This window comes from Leopardus geoffroyi, chromosome B1 (assembly GCF_018350155.1).
Source record: "Leopardus geoffroyi isolate Oge1 chromosome B1, O.geoffroyi_Oge1_pat1.0, whole genome shotgun sequence".
NCBI lineage: Eukaryota > Metazoa > Chordata > Mammalia > Carnivora > Felidae > Leopardus > Leopardus geoffroyi.
The window spans coordinates 74,993,010-75,010,685 of record NC_059327.1 but is presented as its reverse complement, the minus strand read 5'-3'; positions in this window follow the sequence as shown (position 1 = coordinate 75,010,685).

The window sequence follows — 17,676 nt, the reverse complement described above, 5'->3', positions numbered from 1 at the left end:
ACCTGTAGTGGTTTGTATCCTGGCCTGGTTCTCTGGCAAGTCACAGCGCCAGAAGCTGCCAGGTAGATGGCAGGGAGCCCAAGCCCTGAAAAGCAGTGGATGTGGGGCCTACACCAGCATGAGAAGGTCTTCAGGTACTACTGAAGAGGAACTCTATAACTCACGGGCAAGGGCACATCAGTCACTTGCTGATCTTTTAGGCATCAAACCAAAGAACACTAGTGACAAGGGCCTGGTGAAAAAGTCTTGGGGAAAGACTGTACAAACAGATGGGAAATGATTAGATGAGAACAGTTATAAGTAAAGGGAAGCCAAGAAGCCTGGGAGAACCATGAACCGGACATGGGTTAGTACCGTAGGCAACTCTATCAGAACCATGGGTGACACAAAACAGGAAGGAAATGTATCAGGATTTTCAAGTAGCTTCCTCTGGGTGATTAGATTATGGGTTGGTTCTTATTTTTGGGTCTGAAAAAATTTTCTACAACAGACATTTTCTTATTTTGTAATCCAGAAAAAAATGAGCCTGATTTTTATTTTTTTTCAATATTTGAAGTTTATTGTCAAATTGGTTTCCATACAACACCCAGTGCTCATCCCAAAAGGTGCCCTCCTCAATACTCATCACCCACCCTCTCCTCCCTCCCACCCCCCATCAACCCTCAGTTTGTTCTCAGTTTTTAACAGTCTCTTATGCTTTGGCTCTCTCGCATTCTAACCTCCTTTTCTTTTTCTTCCCCTCCCCCATGGGTTTCTGTTAAGTTTCTCAGGATCCGCCTAAGAGTGAAACCATATGGTATCTGTCTTTCTCTGTATGGCTTATTTCACTTAACATCACACTTTCCAGTTCCATCCATGTTGCTACAAAGGGCCACATTTCATTCTTTCTCATTGCCACGTAGTACTCCATTGTGTATATAAACCACAATTTCTTTATCCATGCATCAGTTGATGGGCATTTAGGCTCTTTCCATAATTTGGCTATTGTTGAGAGTGCTGCTATAAACATTGGGGTACAAGTGCCCCTATGCATCAGTACTCCTCTATCCCTTGGGTAAATTCCTAGCAGTGCTATTGCTGGGTCATAGGGTAGGTCTATTTTTAATTTTTTGAGGAACCTCCACACTGTTTTCCAGAGTGGCTGCACCAATTTGCATTCCCACCAACAGTGCAAGAGGGTTCCCGTTTCTCCACATCCTCTCCAGCATCTATAGTCTCCTGATTTGTTCATTTTGGCCACTCTGACTGGCGTGAGGTGACATCTGAGTGTGGTTTTGATTTGTATTTCCCTGATGAGGAGTGACATTGAGCATCTTTTTTAAAGATCACAGTCATTGTACTGGGATTATAAGGCTAGAAAGATTTTTTTTTTTTTCACTTGAGTCGGTAGACTAAGTTCTGTCAAGAATACTGGGCTATATATTTAGTGAACTGATTCACTCAGCACCTGTATCTGTCAGGCAGTGTTCCAGCCCCAGTTCCAGACCCTGTGATAGGAGGGACATGGACAAGTTGTGGAAGTTCAAGGGTAGGGTCCCTGGAAAAGCCAAGAAGATTTATCGGTCAAGATGGACCAGGTCAGTGATACTCACAATGTGACCCTCTGATGTGCTACATCAGCATAACCTGTTAGAAATGCAAATTCTGGGACACCTATGTGGCTGAATCAATTAAGCTTCTGACTCTTAATTTTGGCTCAGGTAGTGAGATGGAGCCCCGTATCAGGCTCTGCGCTAACACTGTAGCTCCTGCTTGAGATTCTGTCTCCCCCCTCTCTGCCCCACACCTTTCTCTCAAATTAAATAAATAAATAAATAACTTAAAAAAAAAAAAAAAGAAAGAAATGCAAATTCGTAGGTCCCAGCCCAAAAGTACTGAAGTGGAATCTCTGGAGCGAGGCCCAGAAATCTGCATTTTACCAAGCTCTTCAGATGATTCTGAAACAAGCTAGAGAGTCTGAGAAGCACTAGACCAGGTTATGCTACAGTAACAGTCCTCAAGTATCAATGGCTCACGGTGACAAAGATTGCTTTCTTGCTCACACTACATGTCCATTGTGGGCTGGCTGTGCTCTTCTCCAAGACCCAGGCTAAAGTACTCAGCCACCTCTGTCTGGAATGTTGCCAGTCATCATGGCAGAGGGAAATGAGAATATGGCAAACCGTGACCTTGCTCTTAAAGCTTCTGCCCAGCACTGTCATTACTCCATTTCATTGGCCAACATCTGCCATTGATGGAGTTGGGAAATACACATTTTTCCCAGGAAAGGGCAACCAATTTCTTTAAATCTTTTGATTTTGAGATAATTGTTGATTCACATGCATTATAAAAAACAATACAAAGAGATTCAGTATACCCTTCATCCAGTTTCCCCCAATGGTAACATCTTGCACAACTCTAGAACAATACCACAACCAGGAAACTGACATTGGTACAATCTTATCCACATGCATCAGTTTTACATGCACTCATTTGTCTGTATGTCTGTGTTTAGTTCTATGCAATTTTATCACACAGCAAACATTTTTGAATAGTAATCCAGTTAACCACATCAGGTAAAGGGCTAGGACAGATTAACTGGGGAGGTAACACTATCTCACCTCTTAATAGGATTCCTATCTTTGAAAAACTAGTTTATGGAGAATAATGGGACTTAATTAGAGAAAACAAGAGTCTTGAAATCGATCCTGAGGGGTCTGTAAATGTAGTGAACATTTGTATATTTGGCCTACCAGTATCTATGTCCCCTTCTGGGGGCAGAATTTGTATTTAGCTTCAGGAAACCATCTCTCCCCCATTCTCAGGCTATATGTGCAGGTGAGTCGACCCTGTTCTGAGCTTTGACAATGGGTGCCTGGTTCAGGCCTGATCACACAATCTATCTCATGATCTGTCCTCTTGACTACAGTCATTGGTTCAGAGATGGACACATAAACCAACTGGTCCCAGGACTTTTTACTAAATCTACTGATAAAGACACTCTCTTCACTGGAGTGGATAAGCTGGTAGGTTATAAGCTCAGATCTTCTGGGGAGCGAGATAAAGTCTGGCTGAGAAGGAAATCAGCACCAAGAGATGGAGAAAGGAGACCAAGTTTTGATGACACTGTATGATGCCCTGGATCTAGCCATTCCTGAAGCTTCACTACTTTTGGACTCTCCAGCTACATGAGCTAACGAATTTTTTTTTCTTTTATTGTTGCTTAAACTGATTTGAGTGGGGTTTCCTGACACTTGTTCCTAAGAGTCTTTGAGTCCTGACTGACCTCAATTCTCAAAGCTAGACAGGGTAGCCAAAAGAGGGTGATCATAGTTCTTCTCTTCCTGAGGTTTAAATTAAAAAAAAAAAAAAATACATAGAGAAGGACACGTACACATACATATACATACATATGGTGTGTATGTGTCACATATATATTTTTCCCCATCTACCTGTTCAGAAACTGTCTACTAAAAACATCAGGCAATAAGCCCAAGAAGAGAATAAATTCTCTTCTTGCTCTCACCTTTGTCTGGGGGTTTTCCTATACTTATGAGAGAACTTTCAGATCTAAAAAAAAAAAAAAATTGTGTAAAGACTTTATTGCTGAATGCTTACGATTGTAAGACTGATTTTACTGGATAAATTTTGAGCCTAGTATCTAGGAAGGCTATAGAGAAAGCTGTAAAATGAACACTGTTCTCAAAGTTTTCCAATGCATTTTGCCTCCTGGGGGTTTCCAAACCATTCTAAGTGTCTACATGGTTATGCAGGTAAGTGCCAACAGAGAGATGCATTTTCCTTCTTGAAAGAAAACCGTGTGTGTGTGTGTGTGTGTGTGTGTCTGCGTGAGTGTTCAATAAAATATGCAAATGAGGCCCCAAACATCAGAGCATATAAATGTGGGTATTTTAATTTCCCTTGAGATGGGCAAATACAGCCCTGAGGAGTTTCTTTGGGAGTTTTGTCATCTGCCATTTACAGAGAGCGGGAAGTTGTGCAGCAATTAGCCAAGAAGGGGGAAGCATTCTCCACCAGCCCATGAAGACCTCTCCACACAGTTCAGGGAGGCCATAAAGTACCAGAACTTGTGGTACTTTGGGGGCGCCAGCCACCCCCAAAACACACAGATCTTCCCAGAAAGCTGCTTGAAAACTGTGAAAAGCGAGGTCTAAATTGTGAAATTACACTTTGTTCTGCGTGCTCTGAAGAGCAGTCATTTGGCTGTATTGTGTTTCTGAAACTCCATGTCAGGAACATTTATGCCCCTGGAAACTTAATTGTGAACCGTTTTGAAGATTCTCCTTTTGTGGGAAATTACAGTCGAGCTTTCCGAGCCCTGTTTTCGATGGTCTGTCACTTCAGCTGGGTCTTCTTCCCCAGGGGAGCTGTTGGGAGCCAAGGCAGCCAGGCTATCTCAGTAGCAGTGAGGGGCCCAGGGTCCGAGGACCCCTGTATCTGGCTCAGCTCTGCCATTTACAATATACATATTCATGTATATAATCATGACCCGTTGTTATCCTTTTGGAGCTTTGGCTTTCGTATGTGTAAAATTTCATAGCTTTGTGATTAAAAATAGATAATAGATTCATGATCCCTTCGTAAACAAAAAAAACCACCATAGACATATGAGATGTTATTTTGCAGACTCCTACGGTCACACTTTAGAAGCCGCACAGAAGCACAAACTAGCCATATGTGGGGAGAATGTGATTTTCTGTCATGGAATACGTTTCGTAAAAACATACGGGGTAGACTTGTACACTTTGAGGCTTAGCCATTGAAAATAATCAGAAGGGACCCGATTTTGAAATAGGAGAAGGATGCGAAAGATTTTAAGTCCCTCAAAATGCCGAAAAGGACAAGAGGATGTTCCTGGAACTTACTCTTATGTTCCTTAGTATTGGGGAAGTGTAGACTAGGGGGAAGCACACAGTTTTTGGAGGAAGAACAGCCAGAATTTGAACGGTTGCCGATGTGGCCTTACGCACATTTCCTTCCTTCTTGCCTCTGAGCTGTCTTCTCATCTGTAACGCTGGGATGAGAGCACATACCAGAGAACGTCAGTGTGAGGATTAAATGAGATAATGTAGGGAAAGCTTGTAACCCTGTGCCTGGCGAGAAGTGAATGCCAAGAATGGCTATTATTTGAGAAAACTTGGGATTCCAGGAAAGTTAAAGAAAAGTTTTTGGGTTTTTTTTTCCAAGGCAGTGGAGAAAATAGAGACATAAAAACTATTCAAGGTCTGTCAGCAGATTAGGCTGTATCTTTTCTGCTTTCAAGATACTATTTTGTCCCTCTTTCATTGTCACCTCAACTGCATGTTGCTCTGATTTTCTATAAGCCCTGTATCCCAACAGGGAAACTCTGGAAATGAAACACTTAATGATATTTCCAACGTTCAGAAAGATTTCAGTAAGGGCAGCGGTGCTCTGGGTGCTTTGCATTAATCCAGTGGATGAAGGGTCTATTCCCAGCATTGAAGCTGTTAGAGGAAAGGTTTCAACAGAGGGGCAGGCGAGGGAAACTGGAAGGATTCCCAGATCCAACCGAGTCAAGTCTTTCCAGTTCTGCTTCATCGTGTTGTTTGAAATAAATTCCCAGAACATAAGATTCTGCCACATTAAAAAAAAAAAAAAAAAAGAAAGAAAAGAAAAGAAAAGAAAAGCTCCAAAGCCCCATGTAAACGTTATTCGAGCTGATCTGCTTCTTTCAGACGGTCAAAGCTGTTTTCCTCACCATCAGCGCAAATCATCAGGAGTTGACGCCGGTTAAATCAGGAATAGTTTAGAATTACCATACGTAGTATTTTTGGCATTCGCTCACACCTCATATAGGATGGCCAAATACCATCTCACTTGCTTGCTTTCTCACTCCCAACCATGGGTTACAAATCACAGTTACATAGTAAAATGATGGCTCTCCTCATTGGTTTGAAGGAGAAATGAGGATGCTACCTTATTCAGCTTTACATGCACAGTGCCCAACCCATTTGCTGAAATGGACAAAGATCAGTATAAGCAGATGAATGTACAATTTATCAAAAGGAGAGTTTTGCCTTCAACAAAAATACTAACTAGTTAGGAAGAGTTGTCCACGGGTAAGCAAATTTAGACGACTACCGCATGAATCCACAATCTCCATCAACAGCTACCAAGAGCCTACTACGCGTCGTGCCCTGTGACAAGCGCTGGAGCCTCCAAGACGAGCATGGAACGTTCCTGACTTCCAGAGCTTCGGTCTGATAGGAAAAAGGCAGGTATCAGTCACGGTTCTTGGTTGCCGACAATACGATCCACTCCAGCTAGTTTAAGCTGAAAGGCGTTAATTAAGTTTATAAATATCTCACAAAATCACTGGGGAGAAACAGGCTCTAGGCTGAGCTTCCAGGACTCCACCAGAATAGTCTGCCAAAAGACAAGCTGTCATTGCCACACGCAGGGATCTTTGAACGAGGCAGCCATCGTCACCTCTGCGGGTTTCGTAACCACACCACAGCTGCCACGGTCGAGGTCAGTGGAACGAATGGCCCGTGTCCTGCTTCTGTTCCTGCGAAACTTAGATCTGAATTCCAGTCCTGCGTGAGTGTATCTGACGGGCAGAATATAAATCAGTATCCGTACTCTGGCACATGAGGCTGGGAACTGGAGACATTCTTGAATGGGAATTTGAGATTTCTATCGTGGGGAACTATCAGGAGGTGGAGGAGCTATTCAAAAGCTTTGGGGCTGCCGTAAATGGCGATTGTTTACTAAGACGATTAAATGAACAACTACGGGATAAAGTGAGAACCACGGGCTGATGTACACCCAGGGTGCTTGTGGGCATTAGTCTCCTGATTTGGGCCTTGACTGAGTAGGATTTAGCCAGGCAAGGCAGTGCAGGGAGAAAGTATTTCAGTGACACTCCTATTGCAAGAAATACTCAAATTGATGTGAACCGACTGGCTTCGTCCTGTGTACTGAGGAGACAGTTGTGAGCAAAGAACCCCTGCTTCTTGCCCGGGTGGAGCTCACAGTTCAGGGCAGCAGGAGAAGAGCTGCCCCTGACTAGTCCCTGACATCGCGGCACCGCGCTTACGGAGATGCCTTCTTTACTTCTGTCCTCAGCCAGTGGCCTCTGAGTTGGCACAAAGCGACACCTTTCCCAAACAGACAAGCTGCTGAAATCCAATTTTCCTTCTTTTTCTATTTTTTAAATGTTTTCATGTGTTTTTATTTTTGAGAGAGAGAGAGACAGAGGGGCAGAGAGAGAGGGAGACACAGAATCTGAAGCAGGCTCCAGGCTCTGAGCTGTCAGCACAGAGCTCGATGTGGGGTTCGAACCCAGGAACTGTGAGATCATGGCCTGAGTGGAAGTCGGGTGCTTAACCGATGGAGCCAATCAGGGCACCCCTGATTCTCTAAGAATTGAATGGGGGTGTGGGGTGCGGTGACACAATTCGTCATCTGATTAACGGAACCAGAAGCGGGAAAGATTCACCTGCACATCACATGGCAGGAGCTCAGTGGGCCAAGGGAGAACCCAAGTTATATGGAAACGGAAGACATAAAATCCTCAAGGTACAGGGTTGTGCCCTGGCCAGAGGATGCAGGGGTTCATTTGAAAGGCAGGAAGTGGAAGTCAAGGCAGAGGGGGGCTGAGCCTGAGTAATGGCAGAGGATCAATAAAGTCCTACTAGGGAGGGAATGAGAGAACTCCTCTCAAGAGTTGTGCTAGATCCTTCCATTTCCTGGACTCTGTTTCAATCTCTGCAAGGCCGGCTATGCCTGGGCCTAAGCTCCTGGGAGGTCCTATCTTCTTACTACGCCCCCCACCCCCCCCACCCCCCCGCAACTGCCACCCCGCCCCGCAACCTTCCCTGGCCCTCCTGTGAGCTAGCTTCCTAGCGTGTCTGTTGCATGCATCAACTACCACAGAGGAAGTTGAAAGGTCTGGAGTCTGGCCCAACCAACATGGAAGCACCAAAATATTTTTCTTAAAATGAACAAGAAAACCAGAGTCTAACATTAATTGATAACCATCTAAATGTAGATGTAATTATATTAATACCTCGGTGCTTATTTCTCACTAAATGCTATATCATGTATTGACTTGAGTTGCTATGAAATGTATGAAAATGTGACCAACAATGAGTGAAATAATGTGCGCTATGACCACCTCCTCCCACGCCAATACCCTCTGACCCCTGGCTCCCTTCCTGGAGACGAAGTTTGAGTGCATGAGGGAACTGGGGTCACGAGTAAAGCAAAGAGCAGGAATGCAGGTTTTATTTTATAATTGTAAAGGAGACCTACTTGATATTCAAAGCAACACAGTCCTTCTTTCTTAGCCCCAGCATGTAGTAAAATGCTAAACACATATCGGGTGCTCTTAAGTGCACATTGATGGATAATATTTAAAATCAAAGTACGTTCAAATAAAAGTTTTTGCTTCTGTGTGAAGTTGGATTGGAGAAAGAAAGGCTCTGGGTTACTGTCCTAAACGGTGCAGGCTTATCTCGTTGCGGGAACTTTTCCTTTAGCAGAGGGCGCCGTATTGATCCTCTGCCATCAGTGAGCCTTGGCTTCCACTGTTCCTGCCGAGGGAGGGGCAGGCAGCTCCAGGTGGGAGGCTGGGGGGTGTGGATGGGCAACCAGGAGAGAGGAGGGCCTCTCACTCACCCAGAAGGATCCAGAGCCCCAGGGACAGGAGAGAGCCAGATCAAGTAGTGACACAGCAGGTGTCAGGATGCAGAAACACCCCTGGAACTGGAGCAGGGTTGTTTTTGCGTGGGTTCATTCAGCAGAGATTCACTGAGAGTGAAGATACAGAACCAGAAGACATAGTGCCTGTTCTCAAGTTGTTACAGGGCAGGGAGTCCGGCCCTCCCGGTGATCTAGATGAGGTGATACTCAAGCGCTACAGGGGAGAAGTCCGGCCTCTGGAAACCATCTGGGATGATGCCCCAGGGGGGACTGTGTTCATGTAGGGGCTCCAGGGCCATCCCAAAGGAGCCTGTGAGAGAGGTGACAGCAAACAGTAAAACACTGGCACCAGTGATCCAGCAGAACATCAAGTAGGAAGTCTGCTATTAGCATTAGAATCAGTAGCCAAGAGCCATCTTTTATTGGGCGCTTACTACGTGCCAGACATCGTGCCAAGCACCCTCCCGGCTTCTCTCCTTCAGTCCTTACAAACTCCTTTTGAGGTGGGGATTTTCCAGGGAAGGCCACACTGGGCTGTGGGAGGTTAGCTCCAAGCCACTGTCACACAGCTAGCGAGTGCCAAGGCAGGGATCCAATCCATCTGGCTCCGACTGTTGTTCTCACCGGCCCCCAGGGCTCTGTTCACATCTAGGTGCATGGGCACCTAGAAACACAGTTGGTGCTGACCCCACTTGCTCTGGTGGAAACGATTAGAATTTGAATGGCTGTTCTCACACAGCCTGAGATCAATGGGCAGCTGCGATGGGGTTGGGACAGGAAGAATAGGCCAGTTGTCACATCTGTAGAAAGAGGGGTAAATTGACCTCTCACCAATAGTCTGTGCAAGACATTATGGGTATTCTGGTGCTGAATTAAGTTCAGTGGATCTACGCAAAACGGTGGGGTGAGGCAGAAGCTAAAACAACATTTGCTCTAGATTCACCGGAGCCAGGGTGTGCCTTTCAACACTTGCATTCCTGAAATGAGAGATGCAAATGTCAGAGCGGGCTGGGGAAACAAGGATGAACCTTGCTGAACCTCCGTGCAGCATGGCCAAGTGGTAGAAAATTAAAGAACTCATTGTTAATCACACAAAGGAGCAACCCGTGCTGGTAGCAAAAAGAAACATAGGGTTGAATGGCTTGGAAACTAGGGAAATAACTCTTAAAGAGATATTTTTATGGATGCAGTTCGTTTTACCTTCAGTGATTCCCATCTTCATTGAGCCTTTATTCTTTTCTCCTAATATTCTGTTCCATAGGGACATTTTATTGAATGCCCACTGTGAAGAAATAGGCTCATTTAAATAAAATTTAACATTAATGTGATAATCAATCTTTAAACTGGAAACTAGGGGGCCAATTTGTCTTGGTAGATCATGTCACCATTTAGATGCCGATTTATTCCTGGGGCTTCTCAGTCTTCTTCCCTCAGAGTCCTGCCCAGCCGTCTTCGCTATAATTTCTTACTCGCTGTTCATGGCATGCTCATGGGCTTCTCCTTCCTTCAGGGGCAGGCACGATTGTGGAGGTGACAGAGGTGACTGTAACCCAGAGCTCACTGTCCTGGAGCTCCAAGGGCTTCAATATCATTTTGGGCAGAATGCCACGGGAGTTCAGCGAAAGGAGCAAGACTTCCCACCGGGGAGAATCAGGGTAGGCTTCAGGGAAGGGGTGGCTGGTCCCTGAAAGGACCAGTATGGTGAGGACATCCAGGGGCAAGAAAAGAAATTCAAGGGTGGGAAGACAGGGACTGGAGTGAGGGTGGGGGGCCGAGAGAGAGGGAAGTGAAGCAAGATCGAGGGGAAGGATGAGTTTGTTTTAGAACGATGAGTGATTCAAGTTGCCGCCTGCTCTCTCTCCACTGTATTCTGACTGTGCACTTGGGTCCCTGAGGGAGGCATGGGCAAGGTCTTCCTCCCAAGTCTTCCCCAAATGAAGCTCCATCAGAATGCGCTTTGCTTTCAGAGGCTCCTAGTCACATCTATGCGGGCGTGGTCTAAGCAATGGTCCCCTAGGCTGGGGAAAGCCATAACTTGCATTTCTGTCGAGTCAATGCCGTCGTCTGGGGCCGTGCTTTGAGAACCGCTGTCTACAGTATTCTTAAAGAGCGCCAAAGGACCCGCGAAGCATCTCAGTAAAAATTACCTTTGCTTTTGTCAGGATAACACCTTTATTATTCTTTTTCAAGAAATCTTCCCCAATTAGATGAGCCAAGTGCAGTTCTAGGACTGTCTCCACAAATTTTCTGGGCCTTCGAAGGACTGGGTTAGACCCAGAGCTCATCCTGGTGGTGGGCCTCTTTGGGCCACATGGGGTCAGGAAGCGGGGTGCCCTGGTCTACAGCAGTCCTTCAGCAGCCGCTACATCTGGGGCTCCCCTATGTGTCCCGAGGGCATCATTGGCAAACTTGCACTTAAATACCCTGGCGGCGAAGCAGTGAAACCAAAGAAGCTACCAGAGTAAGTGCTGCATCTGGGATCCAAGGCTGTGCTAGGTCCTCCAGAGAGGCCTGCTCTGGCAACCAGGTGGAGCCCTCCTGAGCCTGTCCGGAAACCTCCCTGCCTGCTTCCCGCAGAGAGGCGACGCCTCACCTCGGCCACCACGCTGTCTGCTCCTGTTTGCCTCCCATTCTCCCAGCAATTGCTCAGCCTGGATACTACCCAGCTTGGATCTTATTTTCCATTTATGATTGTTAAAGAAAAGAAAGAAAGAATCTCTTTCACAATAACCCCCTGGAAGCTTAGGAAGCTGGGGCCATCTGACAGGTCATATCTGTACAAAAGAAAATCTTTGAAATGTGTGGTTAGGTAGTAATTTCCTTTATGCTCATCACAGAGAATTTCTAAAGCAGTCACCTTGTTCTCTCTCTTTCTCCAATAAACTCATGAGTCTGTAGCACACGATTTATTTGGAGCAAATGGGGGAAGGAGACGTTGGGGGAGGTCTTGGAAAGAGTATTCCTTTAGAAATCACACTTGGAAAAGATCACATATTTATCTATGCCAAGGAAAACTACTAGATTGTAGAATATCATGTTAATAGTCATTATCTCCGCTGGCAAAGCGTGTGCAATTGGTATTCATTCTTTGTTCTTGTGTGGATTTTTTTGCAGTTGGGAGAAACAAAATGCATGGGTCTTTAAAATCAATCTTAGGTCCCATTGTCTTTGGGGTGCGGTATGCGTGCAGAACCAAAAAGCCACGGGCAAATGTCGACAAGAAAGAAAGGTTCAAGCAGAAAAAGAGGGTCTGCAGGCCAGCCAGAGAAGTCCAGGAAAGATGGGTGTTTGGCACGTCCCTGCAGGATCTGTTCGCAGACTAAAGACAAAAAAGACCGATATAATTTTATTCCCGAAATGAGAACTAGCATTTAATCTAAATAGGCATCCTCGGTCCTGGGCAGGCAGGGTGGTCCCCATCCCAGGGCCACGAGGCCCTCACCTTCCTCCAAGAACCCCTCTGAAATGGGGTGAAGAGCCATGACAACTGGGTTTAATGGCTTTGCCGAAGCAAGCCCTGGCTGGCATCTTCTCCCCCGGAAAGGATCTGAGTTTCTTTTCCTTGTCCTCTTTCCTCTCCAGTGTCTCTCCAGAAAGAGGAATTTACCTGATGCTGATCCGTCTTCATAAAGCCCCCCTCCCATTGTGCTCTGCTCTTCTCTCTTCAGTTCTTTCCTTCCACATCCCAGGCCCGGCTCCAGAACTCTGGGAGGCGAGGCGCCCACCTGACTCAGGCTCTCAGCTCGCAGGGTGCCCCGCACTGCCCTGCGGCCTTCGGGGCTCTTCCCCCGTATATTTGGTGATGCGTTCCTTGTGGACCTTCCCACTTCTCAGACTAGAAATAACCTATACTGGTCAATGATGGCCAATTCACAATAAAATGAGAGCACTTTGGAACAAGGAGATATTTCCTACCTATCAATTGGCATAGATTTTTAAATGTCCACATGTGGAGTTGCAGGCACACATTCCCTCCTGTGCAGGTATTGGGAGTATAAATTGATGCAACGTTCCTGGAGAGCAATTTGGCAATCGTATATAAAACTGTAAGACCACTCGACCTAGCGACTCCACCTCTAATAACTAGTCATAAGGAAATAATCAGAGATGAACATGAACAATGATGTACAAGATGTTCATCAAAACATTATTTACATTATTTTTAAAAAGAACAACTTAGGGGGGTGGTTAAGTAAATGGAGAATAAATGCATACAATGGAATACTACACAGAGATTATAAATCACGTTGCAGAAGGATATCTAATGACATAGAACATGGTTTGTGCTAAATTGTCAAATAAAATACGAAAGAGTACACCCAGCCTGCCATTACCACAGCCCTCTTCCCGAGCAGGTGTTCATCAACGGCTGCTCACATTTGTGACATGTGACACCTCCTCCTGCTACCCCCACTACCCTGGTCCAGAGAGTCTGTGGTCTAGAAAATTAAGACAAAAATCAGCTTTCTCCAAACTAGTTGGGTTTTTTTTTTGTTTGTTTTATTTTTGTGTTTTTAGTTGTAGGTGAAAGAGAACCCAAACCAAACAGGCTTAGGAACAAAAGGTATGTAATTAACTAGTAACCCAAAGTCAGGGCTGGATTCAGTTGAGAAACCATCCAAGGAGTAGTTCAACAATGTCACCAAGGACCCAGTTTCTTTCTGGGGAAGTGATTTATCTGTCTCCGCAGTTTTTCTTATGAATGGCCTCTGAGTTGGTCACTGACAGGAATAATTGCCATTTTTTTAATCCTCTGCTAGAAGTAGTCTCTCATTTGGGGAACCGCCGAGGTGAAGTGGCATGCAGAACTTTCTTCTCTGCCCTCCAGGGAGCTGATGGCATACTTGGGCTTGTTTTCACTTTATAGCAGCAGCAATTCCGTGTTTACCTCACATCTTCCAGAGAAGAAGAGAGAAAAATGTTTGGTAGTTTTTGTGCAAGTTCTGGGATCAGTGCTCTCCTTTGCCCAAGTTCTTTCAGGTGACCATCCCTGACCCGGTCACTGAGTTCGAGGGGCTGGGCTGGGCTGCCCCGGTTGGCTAGAGGTAGGTCATGAGAAGTGAAAGAAGGAATCCACACTGAAAAGGAACCCAGTCAATAACTATGGGAAATCTTTTTTTTTTAAATTTTTAAAGATGTTTATTTTAGACAGAGAGTGTAGGCAGGGGAGGGGCAGAGAGAGAGGGAGAGAGGGAGACACAGAATCTGAAGCAGGCTCCAGGCTCTGAGCTGTCAGCACAGAGCCTGATGCGAGGCTCGAACCCAGGAACTCGAGATCATGACCTAAGCTGAAGTCAGACGCGTACCGACTGAGCCACCCAGGCACTCCAAACATAGGAAATCTTAAATAAAGTTGATCAACTCCTTCTTGGCTTCTAATATGCTAATGTGCACCATAAACCACCAAAACAGGTGTGAAGAAGAAGGATATGATATATAGTGTTTCACACAGAGCACACTTTGGAAAATGCTACACTAAAACTAAAGAATATTGGTGGCCTATAAGTAGGGTGACGATACATCTTAGTCTACTTGGAACAGTCTCGGTTCATATCTGTTTCTCCAGCTTAACTATAATTAGCTTTCATATTCACTCTCAGAAAGGTCCCAATTTGAATGACAAATTATACAGTCACCTCCAGTGACCAAGAATGAGGATTCCATGTTAGATGTGAATCATTCCAATCAGATCTTCTTCTGGAGGGTTGCACATTTAAGACTTAGAGAAAGAGAGACATTAGAAAGAAATCAAAAGAGCCCAGCAGAAATAGTAATAGCATAGACAGAGAAAGGCTAAACCTTGAGTCTGGTGGGTCACCAAAGTAGGAGCAGGATGGACATGCTTCTCCAAAAATGGCAACAATGGGAAGGGAGGAGACACCTGTGAGGCTATGTCTGGCACTCCACACACCCTGACACCCTGACTGTTCAGGTCCAAGTTCAGCTGCTGCGATGCTGCCTATGGCAGCTCGCTCCCAGAATGCTTGCACAACCCTCATGCCCACAGCTGAGCACATTTGCACAACCCAAGATGGCCTTTCTCCGTGTGGTTCTCAGCTATGGCTACACATAAGAATTACCCCAGAGCTTTTAGGATATTGAGACTATCAAAACACCTATACCCTCTGCCCCAGGTTTTTGCATTACAAAAAAATATATTTTTTAAATATTTATTTATTTATTTATTTATTTATTTGTGTGTGTGTGTGTGACAGAGAGAGAGAGAGAGAGAGAGAGAACACATGATGGGGGGGCAGAGCAGAGAGAGAGAGAGGGAGAGAGAGAGAATCCCAAGCAGGCTCTGCACCATCAGCACAGAGCCTGACAAGGGGCTGGATCTCACAAACCATGAGATCATGACCTGAGCAGAAATCAAGAGTTGGACACTTAACAAACCAGCCACCCAGGTGTCCCTCAAAACTATTTGGAATCTAGTTTTCAAAAACTTGGCTTGCTCTAGATGATGAGATCACAGCATGTTTTAATATAGTCTATTTGTCATATTTTTAAAAACTTCTCTGACGAATATTTCTTTGTAACAAGAAAATATTTAATATAGTATTTAATATAGTCTATTTGTCATATTTTTAAAAACTTCTCGGGGCGCCTGGGTGGCGCAGTCGGTTAAGCATCCGACTTCAGCCAGGTCACAATCTCGCGGTCCGTGAGTTCGAGCCCCGCGTCGGGCTCTGGGCTGATGGCTCAGAGCCTGGAGCCTGTTTCCGATTCTGTGTCTCCCTCTCTCTCTGCCCCTCCCCCGTTCATGCTCTGTCTCTCTCTGTCCCAAAAATAAATAAACGTTGAAAAAAAAAAAAAAAAAAACTTCTCTCACGAATATTTCTTTGTAACAAGAAAATAATAACTATTAAAAAAAAATTTTTTAACGTTTATTCATTATTGAGAGACAGAGACAGAGCATGAGCATGGAAGGGACAGAGAGAGAGGAGGAGACAAAGAATCCGAAGCAGGCTCCAGGCTCTGAGCTGTTATCACAGAGCCCGTCGCGGGGCTTGAACTCACAAACCGTGAGATCATGACCTGAGCCGAAATCTGACGCTTAACCGACTGAGCCACACAGGCTCCCCAAGAAAATAATAACTATTAAAAAAACAAGGAAATAGAAATAAATCCTTACATTTACGGTCAGTTGGTCATCAAAAAGCCTGGCAAGGTAATTCAATAGTGGAAAGAATAGTCCTTTCAACAAATGATGCTGTGACAACTAGATATTTACATTCAAAAGGATGAATTTTGACCCCTAATCCACACCATACATAAAAATTGCCTTAAAATGGATCATAGACCTAAATGCCAGATCCAAAACTATAAAAGTCTTAATAGAGCACATCAGAGTAAATCTCTATGACCTTGGGTTAAGCAATGGTGTCTTCAATACAACACCAATAGCACAAGAGATTTTAAAAAATCAATTGAATCTCATCAAAACGAAAAACTTTTGGGGCACCTGGGTGGCTCAGTCCGTTGAGTGTCGGATTTTGGTTCAGGTCATGATCTTGCGGTGGAGGAGTTCAGGCCCTGCGTCGGGCTCTGTGCTGACAGCTCAGAGCCTGGACCCTGCTTCGGAGTCTGTGTCTCCCTCTCTCTGCCCCTCCCCCGCTTATGCTCTGTCTCTCTGTGTCTCAAAAATAAATATAAACATTAAAAAAAAGAAAACAGCTTTTGTGTTTCCAAGTATACTACTTAAAGAATTAAAAAAAAAAAAACATGGAAAAACTATGGAATTGGAAAAAATATTTGCTAATTGTATATCTAGTAAGTAGTACCTGTATTTATAAAGAACTTATAGGTTCCAGAATTTATAAAGAACTCTCATAACTCAATAAAAAGGCAAATAATCCATTTTTAAAACTGGGAAAGGATTTCAATAGACATTTCTATAAAGAAGATACACAAATTACCAATAAGTTGGTGCAAAGGTACTTAACATCTGGCATGATAGATATGCTAATTAGCTTGATTGTGGTGATTATTTTATAATGTATACACATATCAAAACATCAAGTTGTACACCTTAAACATATACAATTTTTATTTGTCAATTATACCACACACACACACACACACACACACACAAAACTGGAAAAATAAGAAAAGAGAAAAGGTGCTCAACATTACTATTCATTATGGAAAAGAAAGTCAATATCACAATTGAGATACCTGACTTGACACCCACTGGAATGTCTACAATAAAAAAGGCAGACAATAACAAGTGTTGGTGAAGAGAAATTGGAACCCTAATACATTCTCGGTGGGATTACAAAATGGTGTATCACTTTGGAAAACAGTTTGACAGTTTCTCAAAAAGTTAAACACAGAGTTACTATATGACTCAGTAATTCCATTCCTAGGTGCACACTCCAAAGAAACAAAAACCTATGACCACACAAAAGTTGTACATGAATGACCATAGTAACATTATTCATAATAACCCCAAAATGGGAACAACCCAAATGTCCATCAACTGATGAATGGATATACAAAATGTGGCATATTCATTCATACAATGGGAAATTACTCAGCCATAAAAAAGGAATCGAGTACCAAATATATTCTACAACATGAACGGATATTGAACATTTTGCTAAGTGAAAGAAGCCAGTCACAAAAGATCACATAGTGTGTGAGTTTATGTACATGAAGTGTTCAGAATAGTCAAACCCATAGAACCAGAAAGCAGATTAGTAGCTGTCAGGGAGTGGGGGTTGAGAGGAGTAACAGCTAATGGATATGGGATTTCTTTTTGGAATGATGAAAACTTTTAAAATTAGAGAGTGGTGACAGTTGTGCAACTCTATGAATACATGAAGTACAACTGACTTGTACTTTTTTTAATGTTTATTTTTGAAAGAAAGAGAAAGAGCATGAGTGAGGGAGGGACAGAGAGAGAGGGGTCAGAGGATCTGAAGCGAAGCAGGCTCTGCACTGACAACAAGAGAGCCCAATGTGGGGCTCAAACTCACCAACCGTGAGATCATGACCTGAGCCAAG